The sequence below is a fragment of the Dendrobates tinctorius genome, unplaced genomic scaffold (genome assembly GCF_039654945.1).
Source record: "Dendrobates tinctorius isolate UK_male_01 unplaced genomic scaffold, ASM3965494v1 ptg000296l, whole genome shotgun sequence".
Lineage (NCBI taxonomy): Eukaryota > Metazoa > Chordata > Amphibia > Anura > Dendrobatidae > Dendrobates > Dendrobates tinctorius.
In genome coordinates, this window is record NW_027361963.1 from 2,335,661 (window position 1) to 2,360,713 (window position 25,053).

Sequence of the window (25,053 nt, forward strand, 5' to 3'; positions counted from 1 at the left end):
CTAAACGGCGTAGCGGGAAAAAAATCGAAATGCCAGAATTACGGTTTTTTAGTCGCCATGAAATTGCATTAAAATGCAATAACGGGCGATCAAAAGATCGTATCTGCACCAAAGTGGTATCATTAAAAACGTCAGCCCAGCACGCAAAAAATAAGCCCTCACCCAACCCGAGATCACGAAAAATGGAGACGCTACGGGCATCGGAAAATGGCGCAAAATTTATTTTTTTTTAGCAAAGTTTAGAATTTTTTTTCACCACTTAGATAAAAAAAGAACCTAGACATGTTTGGTGTCTATGAACTCGTAATGACCTGGAGAATCATAATGGCAGGGCAGTGTTAGCAGTTAGTGAACTTAGCAAAAAAGCCAAACAAAAAACAAGTGTAAGATTGTACTTTTTTTGCAATTTCACCGCACTTGGAATTTTTTTCCCGTTTTCAAGTACACGACATGGTAAAACCAATGATGTCGTTCAAAAGTACAACTCATCCCACAAAAAATAAGCCCTCACATGGCCATATGGACGGAAAAATAAAAAAAAGTTATGGCTCTGAGAAAAAGGGGAGCGAAAAACGAAAACGCAAAACCAAAAAAAGCTCCGGTCATTAAGGGGTTAAGATTTATCTGTAAGGGTATGTGCACACGTTACAGATTTTGATGTGGATCCACAGCGTTTTGGACGAGCGGAATTGCACCAAATCTGCAATGTAGTGCCCAACCAATGTTATTCAATGGGAAATCCAGAATTGGTGTGCACATGGTGTGGAAAAATCCACGTTTTATTTTTCGCAGCATGTCAATTCTTTTTGCGGTTCTGCAGCGTTTCTGCACCCATTGACTTCCATTGATTCTGTCAAATCCGCAGCAAAACCGCAGGTGTGTAATGTAAAATGTCTGTAAGGTAGAACTTTCTAGAATCCTCAATTCTTTCCAGAAAATCACCCTGTCACACAGCAGCATCCCCCCTCCTTATCGGCTGTGTGCCCGCACTGGTAATAGGACACTTCCTCTATAACATTTGGCCCCTCTCCACAGAAGGGGATGCTAATTAGTTAAGGGAAAGCATTTCCTTTGTTCTCAGATCTGTGGCTGAATGAAACTATGGGTGATATTAAAGAGACTGTACCGCAAAAACCATACACCTCCGAGATATAATAATCATATCACTGCGTGGGCAACGAAACCAGCTTTTATAACCTCTAATTTTTGCGGCTCTAACCCCTCCAGAAGCTGAGATATGGATTGCTCCCAAACGGAGTGTCCTAAGTATGGCATGTCTGATGTCGTTCTATTATATTCGATGAACTACAACCTATGAGGCCCTCAGTGAGTTGATACAAGCTTCCCTCGTTGAGATATGGTTATCATAAGTTTTTTAGTTAATTGGCATCTTGGAGAAAGGGGGGATGAACTTCTGCAGACTGCCCCTTTCGTGATGTCACAGACCCTGGGCCATAAGTCACCCCTCCCTTACAGTACTTCAGTTAAGCTGGAGTTCTGATGCTGAACAGACCTACCCCATGTCTTGGGATGTTTGGCCGCCGCCCATCCCCCAAGCCGCATGGGTTGCCTAATAACAACTAAGCACATGTAAGTGTACTTTCTGCTTTCATCCCTGTTATGTTATATTTGTATTGTACATATTTAATGTCTCAACTTTATAGCAACTTTTATCTATGTAATTACTGCCCACATTTTGGGAATAAATGATAAAATCTATTAGCTCTGTCTCCATGCTCTAAGAAACGAACTATGCGCCTTTTTTAGATAATCGCTACTAATTTTGTGGTTTGTCACGGACCCTCTTAATTAACTCTGTGATTAAGTAAAGTGTGGCTGGTGGCAGCATGGTGTGTGCGGTTGATTAGGCTAGCTGGCAGTACGGAAAGGGTCTTATATTGCTGAATGAGGGGCTGAGGCCCAAAGCATTGATAATTCCCTCACTGCAGTAGCCTAATTGCTTGTGCACAACAAGCAGCCCGTCCGGCGACTAATTATCCTAGGTGCAGTTCCCTGACTGACCTGAGGGTAAGGGGGGCGCCGGAGAGCTGCGAGTTCCAACTGAGAAAGTGGGATATACATAAATCCCCGCAGTTCTTGGAAGGTTGTTAGCAGTGGTGGGGCATCCAAAATACCCCCCCTGCGGTAAATTGTTAGAGCAAGATTAGCTTGCTGTGTGTTGGTCACACGGTGCCAGCGGTGGGATAACTAAGATAAGCCCCCACTGTGCCTGTGATAGCCGGGTGCCGGCAGTGCGTCGCGTCCCTCCGTCTGCTGACAAACCCGTGTCAGTGGTGGGATCGTGGCGTATTGGTGGCACCGGCCGTGCTGTTTGTCACAAGGTGTAAAAGGGTTTGCCGTTTTGCTGTGGATTTGATCCAGATCTGGCTGCCAAAAATGCTGCAGAGGGAAATGGTGTCAGATGGAGATGTGTGGGCAGAGAGTGTTTCTGTGTGTGGGGGCGGAGAAGTCACCACTTGGAGGAAGAAGCTCATTCAAAACGGAGTACTATTGTCGCATGGGGACTAGCAAATTGTGTGTGTGTCTCTCTGTCTGTGTGTGCCCCCATGCACGATAGTGACAGTGATTGTACTGTCGTCGGATGGGACTACTGCTCCCATCCAAGTATGATAATGGGAGAGTAGTCCCATCATCTGGCAGCTGAGTTAAATAGTTAACAAAACACACAATCACATACTCACCAAGCACCTAGTCCCCGACGCCGTCATTCTCCTGCAAAAAATAAAAACTAATAAACCAACAGTATACTGCCTGGTCTGCCGTAATCCAATAACGAGTGTCCAACGCTGATCTCACACGTCCGCCGGTGATACATTGACAGGAGCTAATGCTCCTGCAGTGTATCACTGAGCCGCTGAAGTTCACCGGAGTTTTGCAGCTCCATGCTGTCACTTACGGCACTACAGCTGCGTGAGAATTTTCCAACGCAGCTGTGCCGTAAATGAGAGTACCGGAGCAAATGAACTCCGGTAAACTCTTGTGGCTGCAACGTGATACACTGCAGGAGCATTAGTTCCTGTCAGTGTGTGACCGAAGCCATGGAGAGCATTCACATATCCCGATGTGACTGTTCTCCACAGGAGATCGTCGTGGGACACTTGTTATTAAATGGATTACGTCAGACAAGGGAGTATACTGTTGTTTTTTTTTTTTTCAGGAGATCGAGGGATTCGGGGATTAGGCATGGTTGTAAGTATGGTGAAATTAAGAATATTAAAGGACTTTATTCTGGCTGTGTCTTTATTTACCATTTAACAACTATAGGATTAGTAATGGATAAGTATTTTATTGACACTTCTCCATTACTAAGCCGGGCTTGATGTCACCTTACAATACAAAGGTGACATCAACCCCCCAACTATTACCCCATATGCCTCCGCTACAGGGCAGTAGGGAGAGAGAGGCTAAGTGCCGGAATTGGCGAATCTTATAGATGCGCCATTTCTGGGGCGGCTGTGAGCTGGTGTTTGCACATAGAATGGGGTAAGCCTTGCAGCGATTATTAAGGTTTTACACCTGGGTGTTTTTTGTTCAATTAAGACTAAATATATATTGTACATTCCCTCTTTTTTAATATTGATAATGCATCGCACTTCATATATTGCACAATCTTTAAATCACTGTTTGCACATTGTGCATATTCATTTAGATTTGTAAACATGCTTTTATTATGCTGATTATTATGAATGATAGTAATTGTATACACCCTATATATACCTGGCTCTTCTCTATGTTCACTGCTTGAGAAAGGTCCGTATTGTTAGGACCGAAACATCGCCACTTTGGGCTGATTAAATAGCTCCATTTTTCATCATGAATGGTGTGCTGCCTCTAATTCTTTTGGACTCCTATATACACTGCACAAAAAAATAAAGGGAACTCTAAAATCCCATATCCTAGATATCTCTGAATGAAATATTCCTGTTGCAAATTTTTATTCATTGCATAGTGGAATGTGTTCAGAACAATAAAACATAATTATCAATGTAAATCAAAATGAATATCCCATGGAGATCTGTATGTAGAATGATACAAAGTGAAAAATCAAATTACAGGCTGATCCAACTTCAGTGGAAATGCCTCATGACAAGGAAAAGATGCTCAGTATTGTGCGTGGCCTCCACGTGCCTGTATGACCTCCCTACTGTACAACACCTGGGCATGCTCCTCCTGAGGAATCTCCTCCCAGACCAGGACTAAAGCATCCATCTCCTGGACAGTCTGTGGTGCAACGTGACATTGGTGGATGGAGCGAGACATGATGTGCCAGATGTGCTCAATCGGATTCAGGTCTGGGGAACGGGCGGGTCAGTCCATAGCTTCAATGCCTTCATCTTGCAGGAACTGCTGACACACTCCAGCCACATGAGGTCTGGCATTGTCCTGCATTAGGAGGAACCCAGGGCCAACCACACCAGCATATGGCCTCACAAGGGCTCTGAGGATCTCATCTCAGTACCTTATGGCAGTCAGGCTACCTCTGGCGAGCACATGGAGGGCTGTGTGGCCCTCCAAAGAAATGCCACCCCACACCATTACTGACCCATTGCCAAACCGGTCATGCTGAAGGATGTTGCAGGCAGCAGATCGCTCTCCACAGCGTCTCCAGACTCTGTCACATCTGTTCCATTTGCTCAGTGTGACTCTGCTTTCATCTATGAAGAGCACAGAGCGCCAGTGGTGAATTTGCCAATCCTGGTGTTGTGTGGCAAATGCCAAGCGTCCTGCACGGTGTTGGGCTATGAGAACAACCCCCATCTGTGGACATCGGGCCCTCAGACCATCCTCATGGAGTCGGTTTCTAACCGTTTGTGCAGACACATGCACATTTGTGGCCTGCTGGAGGTCATTTTGCAGGGCTCTGGCAGTACTCCTCCTGTTTCTCCTTGCACAAAGACTGAGGTAGCGGTCCTGCTGCTGGGTTGTTGCCCTCCTACGGCCCCCTCCACGTCTCCTGGCCTGTCTCCTGGTAGCGCCTCCAGCCTCTGGACACTACACTGAGAGACACAGCAAATCTTCTTGCCACAGCTCGCATTGATGTGCCATCCTGGATGAGCTGCACTACCTGGAGCCACTTGTGTGGGTTATAGAGTCCGTCTCATGCTATCACGAGTGTGAAAGCACAAGCAACATTGAAAAGTTACCAAAACATCAGCCAGAAAGCATTGGTACTGAGTTGTGGTCTGTGGTCCCCACCTGCAGAACCACTCCTTTATTGAGTGTCTTGATAATTGCCAATAATTTCCATCTGTTGTCTATTCCATTTGCACAACAGCATGTGACATTGATTGTCAATCAGTGTTGCTTCCTAAGTGGACAGTTTGAATTCACAGAAGTTTGATTTACTTGGAGTTAGATTCTCTTGTTTAAGTGTTCCCTTTATTTGTTTAGCAGTGTATGTATATATATATATATATATATATATATATATATATATATATATATATATATATATATATAGACATTACATTTTTGTTATGTTTTTTCAATGATATTTGTGTCTGTTAACATTATAAATTGGAAGATGGTATGTAATGACATTATGGTACATATTGTAGGTAAAGGATATGCCAGCTATATGGGACCCGGCCTGTGAAAACTACAAGGACAAATATCATAGGGACCTTTGCTGGACAAAAATATTGAGGGACCTGTATCCGGACTGGGAGTCCTATCCTACACAAGTTCCTTCAGTTGCAAATTGGTAATTATAAATGTTACTTAAAAATTAACCACTTCATGACCCAGCCTATTTTGACCTTAATGACCTGGCCATTTTTTGCAATTCTGACCAGTGTCCCTTTATGAGGCAATAACTCAGGAACGCTTCAACGCATCCTAGCGATTCTGAGACTGTTTTTTCATGACATATTGGGCGTCATGTTAGTGGTAAATTTAGGTCGATAATTTTTGCATTTATTTGTGAAAAAAATCAGAAATTTGACAAAAATTTAGAAAATTTCGCAATTTTCAAATTTTGAATTTTTAGTCTGTTAAACCAGAGAGTTATGTGACACAAAATAGTTACTAAATAACATTTCCCACATGTCTACTTTACATCAGCACAATTTTGGAAACAAATTTTTTTTTTGTTAGGAAGTTATAAGGGTTAAAAGTTGACCAGCAATTTCTCATTTTTACAACAAAATTTACAAAACCATTTTTTTTTTAGGGACCACCTCACATTTGAAGTCACTTTGAGGGGTCTATATGGCAGAAAATACCCAAAAGCGACACCATTCTAAAAACTGCACCCCTCAAGGTGCTCAAAACCACATACAAGAAGATTATTAACCCTTCAGGTATTTCACAGGGACTAAAGCAATGTGGAAGGAAAAAATGGACATTTTATTTTTTACAACAAAAATTTTCTATTAGCATCAATTTTTTCATTTTCACATGGGTAACAGGATAAAATGGATCCTAAAATTTGTTGGGCAATTTCTCCTGAGTACACCGATACCTCATATGTGGTCATAAACCACTGTTTGGGCGCACGGCAGGGCTCAGAAGGGAAGGAGCGCCATTTGACTTTTTGAATGGAAAATATGCTGGAATATTCAGCGCTTGCCATGTCGTGTTTGGAGAGCCCCTGTGTGCCTAAACATTGGAGCTCCCCCACAAGTGACCCCATTTTGGAAACTAGACCCCCCAAGGAACTTATCTAGATGCATAGTGATCACTTTGAACCCCCCCAGGTGCTTCACAAATTGATCAGTACAAAAAAAAAAAAAAAGTACTTTTTTTTCACTAAAATTTTCTTTTAGCCTCAGTTATTTCATTTTCACATGGGCAATGGGATAAAATGGATCCTAAAATTTGTTGGGCAATTTCTCCTGAGTGCACCGATACCTCATATGTGGTCACAAACCACTGTTTGGGCGCACGGCAGGGCCCGGAAGGGAAGGAGCGCTATTTGACTTTTTGAATGGAAAATTAGCTCCAATCGTTATCGGACACCATGTCGCATTTGCAGAGACCCTGATGTGCCTAAACAGTGAAAACTCCCTACAAGTGACACCATTTTGGAAACTAGACCCCTTATGGAGCTTATCTAGATGTGTGGTGAGCACTTTGAACCCCCAGGTGCCTCACAGAAGTTTATAAAGCAGAGCAGTGAAAATAAAAAATCATTTTTTTTCCTCAAAAATGATTTTTTAGCACGCTATTTTTTATTTTCACATTGGTAACAGGAGAAATTGGACCAAAAAAGTTGTTGTGATCAAAATAGAATGAATGACTTATTTTCTTTTATTTACACAGCACTGACGGGAACATTCTTCCTTCTGAGGCCGAAGACGCCGACACTGAAGAGGCAGCAGGCACAGCTGCAGAATGTGATACAACTGCGAGCTCATCCAGAGATGCCTATCCCGTGGCAGCAGCTGAGCCCCCCCCAAAAAAAAAAACAAAAAAAAAACTAAAAGTAGCAATAAACAGAGTGAGACTACAACGCTGGCTAGTGACTCTCGAGTTGAAGAAAAAATCTACTAGTGAGAATAGGCAGACACCATTCATGACTGCTGTGCTTTCGATGCTGGGAGCATTTGAGGCTCCTGCACCAATGGGTAGTTTGAACGGCCTTTTGGTGGGGGTCACTAGTGTTGTACGACCGAAACCCCAACCACCACCACTTCAACGGGCCCCTCACCCAATAACAGCTTTAGTTCGGATACAGGTCCTAGATATGGGTATTGCCCTATCAGGTTTTATATTAACAACCCATCTTTGGCATCTTGGGGTACAGAAACCTGACCATAGCTGGTGCCGTGACCCTCTGCTACCGGGATATGGGTGCAAGCTATCGTGCCCATTCCATTCACATTGTCAAAGTTGAGGTGATTCCTGCCAACAAGTGTCACAGACCAGCCATCAAGCAGTTCCATGATTGAAAGATCAAAGTCTGCCACACAGAGTTTTGCGTTGCCACCACAAGACCCACTTCACCACCAAGAGACCAAACATCTTCTTCGACGCAAGACAACATTCTTGTTCTGTGGTCAAAGAATTTACTTATTTGGCCAAAAGTTTTAAAAATGTTTTCATATTGAAAAAAATGACTGTTTGTCATAATGTTTTTATTGTTTATAAAATAAAGTTATCTTTGAAAATGTTTTTGTTATCAACCTTATCATAAGAGGTATATACAAGGGCTATTGTGCTGTATATAGCATAAATACTTGTGACACTACTCGAGCTCATTTTATTACAGTGCTGATACAAATGTATTTACCCTGACTGAGCAGCCGCCATCTAAACTTATGTCTGGAGACCTTCCCACCCTACACCACCATCTTTTGACCGATAATTGGGACTGAGCGTAATCAGTCACAAAGAAATCTAAGGCCGGAGTCACACTAGAGAGGAATACGGACGAGTGCTATGCGATAAAACATTGTATAACACTCGGACCAGTATTCATCTATGGGGTAGCTCCCATCAACGTTTTTCTTCTCAGCCATTTTCAAAGTGCGAGTGAAATTGGAGCATGCTGTGATTGTCACCGACACTCGGCTCTCTCGCACCCATATAAGCCTATGGGTGCGAATGAGACAACGCACATCACTCAGATATCATCTGAGTGTTGTGCGATATACGCCAACGCCGGCAATGGAGAAATTCATTTCTCCACCTCCTCCGCAGCTGTGCTCCGATCACCTCTGTGCGAGAGGCTCGAAGCACAGTAGCATGACACTCGGCTCACGCTCGCAACAGAGCAGGAGCCTTAGGGTCATTAGCATATCGCACCCGATGCTCTCGCATCGGATACCATACGCTAGTCTGACCCCAGCCTAAAATGGATGAGCCATGTTCTAGCCTTGTTATAGCAGGCATGGACTTACATTAACGACGGGGTGACACTTGCGAGAAACTCGTATGAGTCTCGCACCTCAATACCCGACACTGCCGCCGGCACTCGGGACCGGAGTGTGCGGCTGCATGTATTTCTATGCAGTTGAATGCTCCGGGGGACAGAGCTCAGTTATACACAAGAGGGCAACGGGGCTGGATGCTATACATTGGGGAGGGCTGGATGTTATACACCGGGGGGGGGACGGCGGGGCTGGACGTTATAAACTGGAGGGCAATGGGGCTAGATGTTATACAAAGGGGGGCAACCAGGCTGGGCGTTATGTAATGGGAAGCAACGGGGTTGGATGCTGCACACGGGAGGGCAACAGGGCTGGATATTATACAATGTTGGGCATTGGGGGTGGATGTTATACCCCAATGGGCAATGGGGCCTGAAGGATAAGGAAGAAAGGCCGGATTACTTACCGGTAATGCTCTTTTAATGAGTCCACGACAGCACCCACTGGAGGTATCGGATCCGCCCCTTTGGAACAGGAAACCCTACAGAAAGATAAAAGGGGGCGGTCCGCCTTTCCTCCTCAGTTTTGTATTTCAGAGTACCAGGAGGACCGCCAAGAGTTAGGCAATGTCTTTGCATTTCCAAATTTCCTTATTCATCTTTAGGAGATACACTTTAATATGTGGTGTATTTATTGCTATTGACATCTTGATAGGGAGGGAAGTGAGCGGGTGCTGTCGTGGACTAATTAAAAGAGCATTATCGGTAAGTAATCCGGCTTTTTACCCTTCGCCACGACAGCACCCACTGGAGAGATTCCAGAGACCATCACCTGGGTGGGACCACCGTGCCAAGGACAGTCCTGCCAAAGCTTAGGTCAGAAGTTGATGAAAGGTCGAGTCTATAGTGATTATAGAAGGTAGAAGGGGTCGACCAAATTGCCGCCTTACATATGGCTTCGATTGGAACGTCTCCCCTCTCGGCCCAGGAGGATGCCATTGCTCTGGTAGTATGCGCTCTGATATTCTCCGGAGGATCTTCACTTCTCGCGGAGTAGGCTAAACGAATGGCATCCCTGATCCACCGGGATAAGGTGCTCTTCGTGACGCCATACCCTTTTTTACAGCCCTGAAAAGATATGAACAGAGCCTTGCACTGCCTCCAGCTCCTGGACCTCTCAATGTATTTTAGGACAGTTCTTCTAACATCCAAGGTGTGGAATTTCTGCTCCTCAGGAGTGGAGGGATCTCTAAAGAAGGTCGGGAGGAGTATCTCTTGAGATCTATGGAATTTTGTTCACACCTTAGGAAGGTAAGAGGGATCTGGCTTTAATATTAACCTATCATGGTATATCTGAAAAAAGGGTGGGTCTATGGATAGACATCCAAGACATCCAAGGATGTCGCTCACTCTCCTAGCAGACATTAGTGCTACTAAGAGGGCCGTCTTGAGTGACAAATATTTTAGAGATATTGTGTCTATTGGTTCGAAGGGAGCTTCCGTTAAGGCGTCTAAGACCAAATTTAGGTCCCATGGAGGGATTGCAGGTATGTGAGTCGTTCGTTCGCATGCTGTAATAAATCGTGATTCCCACTTATTCCCTGCTATATTGTGGCCATACAGTGCCCCTAATGCGGACACTTGGACTTTTAGCGTGTTTACTGCCAGACCTAAATCTTTCCCTTTATGTAGAAATTCCAGGATAGGAACTATCGGGATTTCTGTGGTATGAGGGGTTGTATGGAACTGCAGAAATTTTTTCCATATTTTTGTATAAATCTGAGTAGTGGACTGCTTCCCGCTTTGTAGCAGCGTAGTAATTAGTGTTTCGGAAAACCCTCTTGATCTCAGTAGCTGCCTTTCAAATTCCACGCCGTCAAGTGTAAGCTGTCCACTTGGGGGTGGAAAAAAGGGCCTTGGGAGAGTAGGTTGGGAATCAAAGGGAGAACCCAAGGATCTGACGCCGACATGGTTTGTAGCCATGAGAACCACGGTCTCTTGGGCCAGAATGGTGCTATCAAAATTACCCTCGCCTTGTCCTCTCTGATCTTCCGAATGACCTGTGGCAGAAGGATTATCGGAGGAAAGGCATATGCCAGGTTGAATTTCCATGAAGCCTGGAGGGCGTCCAGTATGTCTGGATGATCTGACGGGGAGGCAAATGTTTCTATTTGTCTGTTCTCTATCGTGGCAAAGAGGTCCACCTGAGGTTGTCCCCATAGAGCTGCTATGTCCTTGAAAATTTGGTGATTGAGGCGCCACTCCCCTTGCCGAAGTGTGTGTCGGCTTAAGAAGTCTGCCTCTTGGTTGTTCCTTCCCTTGATATGGAGGGCAGAGAGGGACAACAAACAATTTTCGGCTAAGTTTAAGATTTTTGCCGCAGAAGACATCAGAGTCTCTGATCGAGTATCTCCCTGTCTGTTTAAATAGGCCACTGTAGTGATGTTGTCTGACAGGATCCTGACGTGCTTCTGCTGGAGCTGTCGAAGAAAATGATGTAGAGCATAATATACTGCCATCAGCTCCATTAAATTAGATGAGTAGCCCAGTTCATCCCTATTCCACCTTCCTTGACAGAAGCTATTCTCCATATGGGCTCCCCAGCCGTGGGGGCTAGCGTCGGTGGATAAGATATGGGATGGTGATATTACCCATGGGACTCCCGTGGACAGATGATTACTATCTAGCCACCATTCTAGAGAAGCCAAGACTTCCTGGGATAGGGTTATCTTGTGCTCGAGGTGACCGTCGCCTGCCCTCCTGGAGGATTTGATATTGAAGTGTGCGGACGTGATATTGGGCCCACTGAACTGCCAGGGCGCAAGAAGAGAGCGACCCCAATAGGGACATAGCCTCTCTCAGAGACATTTGTGGTCTATCCATTGCTGCCTCAACTTTATCTTTTATGAGCGCAATTTTTACCTGAGGGAGCAGACATCTCTGGGTTGTATAGTCTAACTGGAACCCTAAGAACATCTGAAGGGAGTGTGGAACAAGTCTGGACTTCTAGAAGTTGATGATCCAGCCTAGATCCTGCAAAGATGAGACCGTATCAACCACCCGTTTAGTACACTGGGTGATCGAGTTCCCGATAACTAAGAAGTCATCAAGGTAAGGCACGACTAAGGTGTCTTTCTGACGAAGATAGGCCATCACCTCTAACATCACTTTGGTGAAGATTCGTGGTGCTGTAGAGAGACCGACGGGCATGGCCGTATACTGAAAATGATGGATCTTGCCTTCGAATACTACTGCGACCCTTAGGTACCTTTGGTATCTATCATGAATAGGAAGATGGTAGTAAGCATCCTTTAAGTCAATTCCAGCCATTACACAGTTTGGAAAAAGAAGTTTAATGGTGGATCTGATTGATTCCATTTTAAACTTATAATTTTTTATAAACGTATTAAAGGGAATCTGTCACCCCTTTTTTGAGATATCTTATAATGATATCATTCAATTGTGTGTCACATAAAGATTCTCTTAGTACTTTTGCTTCCCCCTGACCCCGCACCTTTCATGCATAAATACCTTTTTTATATCAGTTCAGATGTATGTAAACTGCCACTGTCCGGTCCGCTGGGCGGGGCTTATTCAACTGCTCCCCCCTCCCTGTCTTGCCCCTACACAAGAAGAAATGCGTAGAGAAAGACAGGGAGGGGGGGAGCAGTTGAATAAGCCCCGCCCAGCGGACCGGACCGTGGCAGTTTACATACATCTGAACCGATATAAAAAAAGGTATTTATGCATGAAAGGTGCGGGGTCAGGGGGAAGCAAAAGTACTAAGAGAATTCTTATGTGACACACAATTGAATGATATCATTATATGATATCTCAAAAAAGGGGTGACAGATTCCCTTTAAGCTTCCTCAAGTTTATGATTGTCCTAAACGTACCATCTGGTTTGGAAACTAAAAATAAAGGAGAGTAGAAACCTCTACCTTCTTGTCCCGCTAAGACTTTCACTAAAACCCCCTTGGATAGTAAGCTCCGAATTTCTATTTCGAGGGCCTTTTGTTGTACTATTGAGTTAAGGCGGGTTACGATAAACCAATCGTGAGGATTTTGAAGGAATTCCAGTTTTATTCCTTCTTTAATTATATTTAGAATCCATGAACTTGAAGTTATTTGTTCCCACTTTGAAAAAAAAAAATTTCAGTCTACCCCCTACTGGTGGGACTGCTTGTTCAGTATTTATTTTCCTTTCGGAATGTTGAACCTCTTAACATGCTACCCTTTTGCTTCTCATCCTTTGTGGGCCATCTAGTTGATCTATCCGCTTGTCTCCTTTTCCCAAACGGTCGCCTTTTAAAGGTTCTCCTGTAGAAAGGGATAGAAGAATCAGGGAAAGCCTTCTTCCTTTCTTTCGCTTTGGCGAGTAGGTCATCTAGAGCTTTCCCAAAGAGAAACTCACCCTCGCACAGGGTTTCGCAAATCTTGGATTTTGATTGCGTGTCCCCCTTCCAGCTCTTCATCCATAGCGCCCGCCTGGCGTTGTTTACAAGACCAGCCGATCTAGCCGCAGGGTGTCTGCCGATGCATCGGAAATGAAGGCTGCCGCCCCTCTAATTAATGGAATAGCGGCCTGTAGATTTTCCCTAGACACCTTCTGCTCGATCTGTTGATCCAATTGGTCCAACCACACGAGCATGGACCTGGCAGTGCATGTGCTGGCTACTGCTGGCTTAAAAATTCCTGTAGTAGATTCCCAAGTCCTTTTTAATGATGACTCTGCTTTACGGTCTAGTGGGTCGGACAGTAAGCCTGCGTCCTCTACCGGAATAGTAGACTGCTTCGAGGTAGAGGCTACCGCAGCATCGACTTTTGGAATTTTGGTCCATTTCAATAGCTCGTCATCGCTAAATGGATATTTCCTTTTTGAGGCCGATCGGAGAAAACTTCTTTGATCGTGTTTTTCCCATTCTCTCTTTATTAGGGCCTTAATCGCCGGTATTACTGGGAACGCCCTCCTTTCACTTTCCGCCAAACCCACAAACATTATATCTTGCGTGGTTTGGACGCCCTTTGTCTCCTCACACCCCATAGTGTTCCTTACGGATTTGACTAAGTTATCCACGCTATCCAGGGGAAAACATGATCGTCCCTCAATTTTGGATGACGATGATGATGATGACGTGAGAGAGGAATCAGAGATTATCCCCTGTTCCTCCTCCGAATCTCAGCTGAGAGTCACTTGCTTTTTGCTCTGCTTTTTGCTCCTCGTTTCTGAGGGAGTACTGGCACGGGTGATAGCCTGTGGTTCCTCTCTAATTATGGTCCGTATGTCCTTTGATGACACTGCGGTCCCCTGTCTAGTCTCTCTGGTGCATTGCTTACAGAGTTTTTTGGGGTAGGAGTCAGGGAGAGGCTGAGCGCATAAAGCGCATTCTTTGTGTTTAGATTTCTCTTTTTTCTTCGCCTGGAAGAGGGGGAGACATGGCGAAAGACAAGGGGGAAGTCAGCTTAATAGGCAGAGTATATATATTGCACATTCAGTGAATCTTATAGTACCGGATCAGAGGGCTGAGACCCCGTCCTGGATCTTGATTCTCCCGCCTCACTCCTGCGAGCGGTGTCCGTGGATCCCTTGGCACGGTCCCTGGAGGAGCTGCCCCCAGCAGAGTCCCCCGCCGCTTACCTCGCGGCGCTTCTTTAAATAGTCCCCCCCCCCCCTTTTTTTTTTTTTTTTTTTTTTAGCCGGAAGTCGCTCCTCCCCTCCGGGTTCCTCGCGCCTGCGCACTTGCGCTGCCTCAGCCATTGTGCCCCGGAAGTTCACCCATTACTTCCGTGGCTTGGAGCATCTGCGCCGGCCGGCTCCCGTGCCGCCGCTCTGTATGCGGCCGGCGCCTCTCACTGCTGCTGCTGCCGCCACTGCTGCTTGACCTCTCCCTTTCCATTTTTTTTTCCCTTCGCGCCACAGACGCACTTACCCTCCTGAAGCGGCGGCCTTGAGAGTTCGGCGTTCACCCGGCGTGCTCCCAGGTGAGACTGGGCGGCCCTCCCCGGACCCGGTCATCACTCTATCCGTCAGACGAGGGGGGAGCCGTCTAACGGAAGCTCCCCCGACGCTGCCTCTGGACCACAGCCCCTGCCGTTCTCATGGATACTGCACAGGCGGCGTGCACTGGCCCAGGTATGTCTTCCTGCAGGATAATCTTGGAGTTCCCTGGGAACAGGAAACCAAAACTGAGGAGGAAAGGCGGACCGCCCCCTTTTATCTTTCTGTAGGGTTTCCTGTTCCAAAGAGGCGGATCCGATACCACCAGTGGGTGCTGTCCTAGCGAAGGGTAAATGCAATGATAAATGCGGGTGGCCCAATACTCTTCTCCATATAGTGAATCTATCCATATTACAATATTGGCCATATATAACATGCTGACAAGGGATGTAATCCATGTATGGTAAAGGCCACCGGCACTGAGCAGTATTTTGTCTCCATGTTTATGGTGATTAACCCAACATGATTGTCAGATAACATATCTAAATGTGGCCACCGCAGTTGGTTGTAGATACAAGCTTGTAATCACTTTTATGATAAATCAATTCTCCACTGAGGAGTCGCTAAACATATCATGTACTGTCACCTACCTGGTGTCCTCCGCTTGCCTCCAAATGAGACCTGTGTTCTGGTCGTCCTACATCCAAGGTGGCCTCCATAGTGGCAGAGGAACGACAGCCGTATGTCTAACCCACACCTCCATAGCACGGCACTTACTGACTTACCACATGGCTCTTCATGCCACCGGGTGGCCGGCCTGGATGTAGAGGGATCAGAACGCCGGCCTCAGAGTAGGAGGCAAACAGAGGGGACAGGTAGGACGACTCTACATGTGACATGTATTATCACTCGTCAGCAACAGGCAGAGGCTGTTACATCACCAGGGTCCATAGGACGGGGAGATTCATAACCTGTAACACAAGCTCAGTCATTTATATGGCAGCACGGGACTTGTGGCGAAAAAATACGGACGGATAGGATGGAAGGAATATTCACAAAGGTAAAGGAAAACAATCTGTGCTTCCGAAGTCATTAAGAAGAGGTGTGAGGGCAGCCCTGTTATTCATCGGTGCACCGCCGGACTCTAAACCAGCAGCCGCGCCATCACCGAACACTTTTGTTGTGATGTGAACAGCGGATAAAGATTCATCACACCAGAGACCTCACACAATGGTCATCATTACATACCTGTGGAAACATCTACTGAAATCTCCTTCCCGTCACTCACACACGGCTGATCCCCCCTCGTCATCGCTTCTTCTTCTGTCTCATTCTTCACTTTATTCTTAGTCGGATCCTCCTCCTGATACATCAGATGTAACAATCAACACAATATAAGAAACTACTAAAATCTGTGACATCTATGATCTCGCTCAGAAATGTCCCCCCATATACAGATCCGGTACAGGGCTCAGCGCCGTCTACCTGATGATCCTCCGGGATATTGTGATTCTCCTCTGGACCGTTCAGGGTATACACAGGACGGTGACATCTCTCTGGTGGATTTCTCCTATTGAATCCGTCTGTAAAAAACACACAGTGATGGAAGAGATTGTGTGATGTGATGGGATGGGACGATGGGAGTAGTAGTAGGCAGGGCTGTGGAGTCGGAGTCGTGGAGTCGGAGCTCATTTTGGTGGAGTCGGTATAAAATGGACTGACTCCGACTCCTAAAATATATAATAAATTGGGTACAGTAGTTCAATGCAGAATGTGCTGAATATTTTTTCATAGGAATTTGGGAAAGTTATGAAATGTCCTATAAAATGACTGTTCTATTCCTGATCTAAGGCTACATTCACACACAGCGTTTTTCCTGAGTTTTTGAGGATACATTTTTCAGTTGCAAAAGCAGATCAGCTTTTTAAAAAACCGCATCACCTGAAAGGTTTTTGAGCTCATAGATGTTTTCAATAGCAAAAGCAGATTAGAAATCTGCTCTATCTATATATCCATTTATCCATATCTGTCTATCCATATCATATCTGTACTAAAAAGAATGAAAGCCGGGTAGCACACAGACTAACGCTCCTTTTTTTAGCACCAGTCAGGTACACCTCATAGCTGCCCAAAAGGACGCCCAGGACAGGCATTGCTCGTCTTCAGTATCACATCAACTGATAGTTGGAATAAATAGACTGCATTCATCACCACATCTTCTTAAGGTGCAGGCTTTATTTTCAAGTGTAGGGGTGTGCAGTATGAGGTTCTGCAGCAGCTGAGGTGTGCAGTATGAGATTCTGCGGAACAGCATGAGGTTCTGCCCCCCCCAGGTTTGATCCTGGCTACGCCCATAGTGTGAATGTAGCCTGAGGATCTAGGCTTTGTCTTAGCTGAGATAAGTCACAGTGTGTATATGTATATATAATATATATATATATATATATATATATATATATATATATATATATATATATATATATATATACACACACATACATACATACACAGTACAGACCAAAAGTTTGGACACACCTTCTCATTCAAAGAGTTTTCTTTATTTTCATGACTATGAAAATTGTAGATTCACTCTGAAGGCATCAAAACAATGAATTAACACATGTGGAATTACCGTATATAATTAACAAAAAAGTGTGAACCAACTGAAAATATGTCTTACATTCTAGGTTCTTCAAAGTAGCCACCTTTTACTTTGATTACTGCTTTGCACACTCTTGGCATTCTCTTGATTCTCTCTTCATAGTCATGAAAATAAAGAAAACTTTTTGAATGAGAAGGTGTGTCCAAACTTTTGGTCTGTACCGTATGTATATGTAATCGATATTATACAGTGTATTACATATTTACAATTTATTGCAGTTTTTTGTGTTCTAAAGTTGTATTCCAATAAATAGATATTATGTTCTACCTAAATATCTTGATTATTGGATCATAGAAATGATTAAATGTCTGATGTTCACATTGTCCTACAATAAATTTTTCACTTAAATATAAGCAATATATGTGTGGGAGTCAGAGTTGGAGTCGGTGTAAGGGAAATTGAGGAGTCGGAGTCGCAGGTTTGGCTTACCGACTCCACAGCCCTGGTAGTAGGTGACCAAAGATATGACAGTCTCCCCTCCTCACCCTGCTGATCGGCCCATATTGCGATCGCCTCTTCTGCTCCATGTATAACCTCAACCTTAATATCAATCAGATCTTCACCCTAAAAAGAAAAATGTAAGATGAGCTCAGGTCCCATCACTTCATGGTCAGATGTTGTGGAGGCTTCAGTGTCATCTACCTGTTGATCCTCCGGGATGTTGTGATTCTCCTCTGGACAGTCCTGGGGATACAGAGGACGGGGACATCTCTCTGGTGGATTTCTCCTCCTGGATCCATCTGTGGAGACACAGACTGAATACATGACCTGCCGTGTGTCTATACAGCTGTTTGAAAAAGTGTTCTGTCCCAATATTTTTTTTGCATGTTTGTGACACTTAAATGTTTCAGATCACCAAACAAATGTAAATATTAGACAAAGATAACACAAGTAACCACAAAATGAAGTTTATAAATGAAGGTCTTTATTATTAAGGAAAAAAGAAATCCAAACCTACAGGGCCCTGTGTGAAAAAGTGATTGCCCCCTAAGGCCTCTTTCACACTTCAGTTTTTTGCATCAGTTATAATCCGCCAAAAAGGCGGACAAGCGGATCCGTTCTAAACTGATGTGAACGGATGGCACAGGATCCGTTTTCAGACGGATCCTGAAAATGAAGAAATTTAAAGGAATCGCTGGCCGAGGAGAGGGAGAGGGAGAGGGAGAGGGAGAGAGGGAGAGAGGGAATTTTTTTATTTTTGTCCGGCACCCAGAAAGAATTTCGGGTTAAATGAGTGTCTGGAGGATCCGCCAGAGAAAAAAACGTTACAAGCTCCGTTCTGAAATCTTTGAGGATGGTGACGGACAGCAACTTTTGGCGGATCCTCACAAAAAACGGATGCAACGGACAGCAATCCGTCACAATCCGCCATTAATGCAAGTCAATGGGAAAAAAACGGATCCTCAAAAAAAAATTGAGGATCCGTTTTTTTTCAAAACCTGGCGGATTGTGACTGATTGTAAAAAACGGAAGTGTGAAAGAGGCCTAAACCTAATAACTGGTTGGGCCGCCCTTAGCAGCAACAACTGTAGTCAAGTGTTTACGATAACTGGCAATGAGACTTTAACAATGCTCTGGAGGAATTTTGACCACATCTTTGCAAAATTGCTGCAATTCAGCGACAATGGAGGGTTTCAGAGCATGAACCGCATTTTTAAAGGTTATGTCACAGCATCTCCATCGGATTAAGGTCAGGACTTTCACTAGGCCACCCCAAAGTCTTAATTTTTGGTCTTCTAAAGTCATTCAGAGGTGGACTTAATGGTGTATTTTGGATCATTGTCCTGCTGCATAACCAAAGTGGCCTTCAGCTTGAGATCACAAACAGATGGCCGGACATTATCCTTCAGGAATTTTTGGTAGGCAGCAGAATTCATCGTCCCATTTATCATAAGTCTTCCAGGTCCTGAAGCAGCAAAACAGCCCCAGAACGTCACACTACCACCACCATATTTTACTGTTGGTATGATGTTCCTTTTTTGAAATACTGTGTTACTTCTATGCCAGATGTAATCGGACATACATCGCCCAAAAAAATTCAACTTTTGTCTAGTCAGTCCACAGAGTAGTCTCCCAAAATTCTTTAAGCTCATCAAGATGTTTTCTGGCAAAGCTGAGTTGAGCCTTTATGTTCCGATTGCTCAGCAGTGAATTTCATCTTGGAACTTTGCCATGCAGCCTATTTTTGCCCAGTCTCTTTATTGTGGTGGAGTCATGAACACTGACCTTAACTGATGCAAGTGAGGCCTGCAGTTCTTTGGATGTTGTTGTGGGTTTTTTTTTGTGACCTATTAGAGGAGTCATTGCTGTACTCTTTGGGTAATGTTGGTCAGCAGGCCACTCTTAGGAAGGTTCACCACGGTTTCATGTTTTTGCAATCTGTGGTTAACTGCTCTCACTGTGGTTCTCTGGGCTAAAGTCCCATAGCTTTAGAAATGGCTTATTTTTCCAGACTGATAGATCTCAATTACTTTGTTTCTTATTCATGAATTTCTTTGCATTATCTTTTGGTCTACTTTACTGTCAGATGGGTCCTATTTAAGTGATTTATTGATTGAGAACAGGTGTGGCAGTAATGATGACTGGGTGTGGGTAGGGAAATTGAACTCAGCTTCCCAAAGATGTGATAAACCACAGTTCATTTATGTTTTAAGGTGCAGCAATCACACAGGGCACTGTAGGCTTTGATTTCTTTTTCCCTTAATAATAAAGACCTTAAATTAACTCCTTAAGCCCCGAGGGTTGTTTGCACGTTCATGACCGGGCCATTTTTTACAATTCTGACCACTGTCCCTTTATGAGGTCATAACTCTGGAACGCTTCCATGGATCCCGGTGATTCTGACATTGTTTTCTCGTGACATATTGTACTTCATGTTAGTGGTCAAATTTCATTCAAATAACTTACGTTTATTTGTGAAAAAAATGGAAATTTGGCAAAAATTTTGAAAATTTCGCAATTTTCCAACTTAGAATTTTTATGCCCTTAAATCACAGAGATACGGCACACAAAAAACTTGATAAGTAACATTTCCCACATGTTTACTTTACATCAGCACAATTTTGGAACCAAAATTTTTTTTTGTTAGGAAGTTATAAGGGTTAAAAATTTACCAGCGATTTCTCATTTTTGCAACACCATTTTATTTTTACGGACCACATCACATTTGAAGCCTCTTTGAGGGGTCTATATGATAGAAAATACCCAAAAGTGACACCATTCTAAAAACTGCACCCCTTAAGGTGCTCAAAACAACATTCAAAAAGTTTATTAACCCTTTAGGTGTGTCACAGGAATTTTTTGAATATTTAAAAAAAAAAATGAACATTTAACTTTATTTCACGAAAAAAATACTTCAGGTTCAATTTTTTTTAATTTTACCAAGGGTAACAGGAGAAATTGGACTGCAAAAGTTATTGTGCAATTTGTCCTGAGTACGCTGATACCTGAAATGTGGGGGGGAGCCACTGTTTGGGCGCATGGCAGAGCTCAGAAGGGAAGGAGCGCCGTTTGACTTTTTCAATGCAAAATTGGCTGGAATTCTGATCAGACACCATGTCGCGTTTGGAGAGTCCCTGATGTGCCTAAACAATGGAAACCCCTCACAAGTGACCCCATTTTGGAGACTAGACCCCCCAAGGAACTTATCTGGATATGTGGTGAGAACTTTGAACCCACAAGGGCTTCACAGAAGTTTATAACGTACAGCGGTACAATTAAAAAATCATATTTTTTCCACAAAAATGATCTTTTCACCCCCAATTTTTATTTTCCCAAGGGTAACAGGACCCTAAAAGTCATTGTGCAATTTGTCCTGAGTACGCTGATACCCAACATGTGGGGGTAAACCACTATTTGGGCGCATGGCAGAGCTCGGAAGGGAAGCAGCGCCATTTGACGATTTTGGCTGGAATTGAGATCGGACACCATGTCGCGATTGGAAAAACCCTGATGTACCAAAACAGTGGAAACCCCCCACAAATGACACCATTTTGGAAACTAGACCCCCCCAAGGAACTTATCTAGATGTGTGGTGAGCACTTTGACCCCTCCAGTGCTTCACAGAAGTTTATAATGCCCGGGCGTGAAAATAAAAAAATCGTATTTTTTCCACAAACATTATCTTTTAGTCCCCATTTTTTTTTTATTTTCCCAAGGGTACCAGGAGAAATTGGACCCAAAAGTTGTTGACCAATTTGTCATGAGTACGCTGACACCCCATATGTGGGAGAAAACTACTGTATGGACACACGTCGGGGCTCGGAAGGGAAGTAGTGACGTTTTGGAATGCAGACTTTGATGGAATGGTCTGCGGGTGTCATGTGCGTTTGGAGAGCCCCTGATGTACCTAAACTATTGAAACTCCCCACAAGTGTCCCCATCTTGGAAACTAGACCCCCCAAGGAACTTATCTAGATGTGTGGTGATCACTTTGAACCCCCAAGTGATTCACAGAAGTTTATAACCCCCGGGCATGAAAATAAAAAGATCATTTTTTTCCACAAAAATGATATTTTTGCCCCCAATTTTTTATTTTCCTAAGGGTAACAGGAGAAATTGGACCCCAAAAATTGTTTTGCAATTTGACCTGAGTAGGCTGATACCCCATATGTGGGGGTAAACCACTGTTTGGGCGCATGGCAGAGCTTGGAAGGGAAGGAGCACCATTTGACTTTTTCAGTGCAGAATTGGCTGGAATTGAGATCAGACGCCATGTTGCATTTGGAGAGTCCCTGATGTGCCCAAACAGTGGAAACCCCCAATTCTAACTCCAACCCGAACCCCAACACACCCCTAACCCTAATCTCAGCCCTAACCCTAGCCCTAATGGGAAAATGGAAATAAATACATTTTTTCTTATTTTATTATTTTTCCCTAACTAAGGGGGTGATAACGGGGGGTTTGATTTACTATTTATGGCGGTTTTTATGTTTGGCGGCTGTCGCACGCTAAAAGACGCTTTTTATTGTAAAAATAGTTTTTGCATCACCACACACTGAGAGCTATAATTTTTCCGTATTTTGACCCACCGAGTCATGTGAGGTCTTATTTTTTGCGGGACGTGTTGACGTTTTTATTGGTACCATTTTCGGGCACGTGACATTTTTTGATCGCTTTTTATTCCGATTTTTGGGACGCAGAATGAACAAAAACCAGCGTTTCATGAATTTCTTTTGGGGGGGTGCGTTTACACCGTTCTGCGTGCGGTAAAATTGATAAAGCGGTTTTATTCTTCGGGTCAGTACGGTTACAGCGATACCTCATTTAGGTCTTTTTTTAGGTTCTGTTGGTTTTATGCAATGAAAACTATTTTATATAAAAAATAATTATTTTTGCATCGCTTTATTCTGCGAGCTATAACTTTTCTATTTTTTCGCTGATGACGCAGTGTGGCGGCTCGTTTTTTGCGGGACAAGATGACGTTTTCAGCGGTACCATGGATATTTATATGCGTCTTTTTGATCGTGCGTTATTGCACTTTTTGTTCGGCGGTATGATAATAAATCGTTATTTTTTGCTTTGTTTTTTTTTATTTTTTAAGGAGTTCACTAATGGGACAGTTTTATAGGGCGGGTCGTTACGGACGCGGCGATACCAAATATGTGTACTTTTATTGTTTTTTTTTATCATTTCCAAAAAAATGAATTTATTGAGGGAATATTTTTTTTTTTCTAATTTATTTAGCGATTTTTTTAAAATTATTTTTACAGTTTTTTTTTTTTTTTTTAAACTTTATTACATTGTCCCAGGTGGGACATCTCTGTCCTGTGACAGATCGCTGATCTGTCACATCACAGATCACTGTGACAGATCAGCAATCTGTCACAGACAGTGCAGAAGGCTTCCTCATGCCTGCGCTTTGCAGGCTTTTGCGATCAGATAAGTTAGAGGGACAAAGTACAAAAGTAAAAAAAAAAAAATAGTAAAAATATTTTAAAAATATCACAAAATAAATAAAAAACAAAATAAAAAAAACAATAAATGTGTATTTATGTAAAAACAAGAATAAAGTACACATTTGGTACTTCTGCATTCAGAATGACCCAATCTATAAAACTGTCACACTAGTTAACCTCTTTAGTGAACACTGCAAAAAAAGTGGCAAAAAACTCTGCTTCTTCATCGTATCACTGAACAAAAAATGGAATAAAATGTGATAAAAAAAATTGAATGTAAATAAAAATGCTCTCACTGAAAACGCCATCTTGTCCCACAAAAACAAGCCGCCATACAGCGCGGTCAGCGGAGAAATAAAATACTTATAACTCTCTGAATACAGCAATGAAATAGTTATTTTTCTATAAAATCGTTTTATTGTGTAAAAGCCGCAAAAAACATTAAAAAAATGATATAAATGAGGCATCGCTGTAATCGTACTGACCCGAGGAATAAAGCTGCCTTATCAATTTTACCACACGGTGAACGGCATAACACAACAAAAAGCTATTCCTGAATTGTTGGTTTTTCTTCATTCTGCCTCCTAAAAATTGGAATAGAAAGCGATAAAAAAAAAAAAAAGGTACCAATAAAAATGTCAGCTCGTCTCGCAAAAAAACAAGCTATCACATGACTCTGTTGGCAGAAATGTAAAAGAATTATAGTTCTCAAAATATGACGGTGCAAAAACTATTTTGCACAAAAAAAGGCGTTTTTTTTTTTTTTACTGTGAGACAGCAGCCAAACACAAAAAAAAACCTATATAAATCTGGAATCGCTGTAATGTCACCAACCCGAAGAATACAGGGTGCAGAACCGCACTGCAAATTGACCTGTTCCATACTATGAAGACACGATGCGGCAGAGGGAACACGGCCCGGCTCATCGAAGACCTTGCCATAAAAATCGGACAGGTCTCAAGTCATGACACACACAATTTCCTTGAAAAAGCGAGAACGCGAAACGCGCGGCATCCTGTTTGTGTCCGAGATGGACCAATGAGATCTGGAGCAGGACCTGAGCACATGACTCCTGATCTCCAATGGGAAACCGTCTCATGAGCATGCTCAGTAGGAGGACAGAGGGACTTAGCCCCTGGAGAGATTTGCTGCAAGGCAATCTCCTCTGCGGTAGATAAAGAGCAAGAGACCGCAGAATGTAAGGGTCTGGATTCCTGCAGAGCAGACGCAGGAACCTGACTCCTAACATTACCCCCCTCCTAGGGCCCCCTCCTCTCTGAGCCTTCCAACCCACCACCCTGTGCCCATCAGAGGCATAGGCCTCAGACTTGTCCGAAGGCAAGTCTGATGTCCCGGTAGGTGACACGGAAAACAGGGACACGTGGAAGGTATCAGAGGCGGCAAGATCGCCAGGTTTAAGAAGGGACACGTGGGAGACAACGGGAGCGGCAAAACCGCCCAGAGCATAAGTTGAAGTGGGACGCCGCGGTGTGTCAGCGAACTTCTCCACTCTCTGTTTAAGGAAGCTTACCCGAGCACACGAGGCGCATGCCTGAATATATTTCTTAATGTCCCGAGCCCTGTGCGGCCACCAATACGACCCTGCCAGGAGTTTTGTGGTCTGGATGTAGCCACAGTGACCACCCGCCCTGGACGCGTGTGCCCACGCGAGGACCTTCGGCTGAAGGTGACCTCGGGGGACAAAGGTCTTGCCCGGCGGCAC

General features: G+C 43.9%; 1 pseudogene; it reads right to left on the minus strand.

Annotated features, from left to right (window-relative positions):
- The window catches only part of LOC141073077 (uncharacterized), a 119,238-nt pseudogene that overhangs the window by 26,732 nt on the left and 67,453 nt on the right, over positions 1-25,053 (minus strand).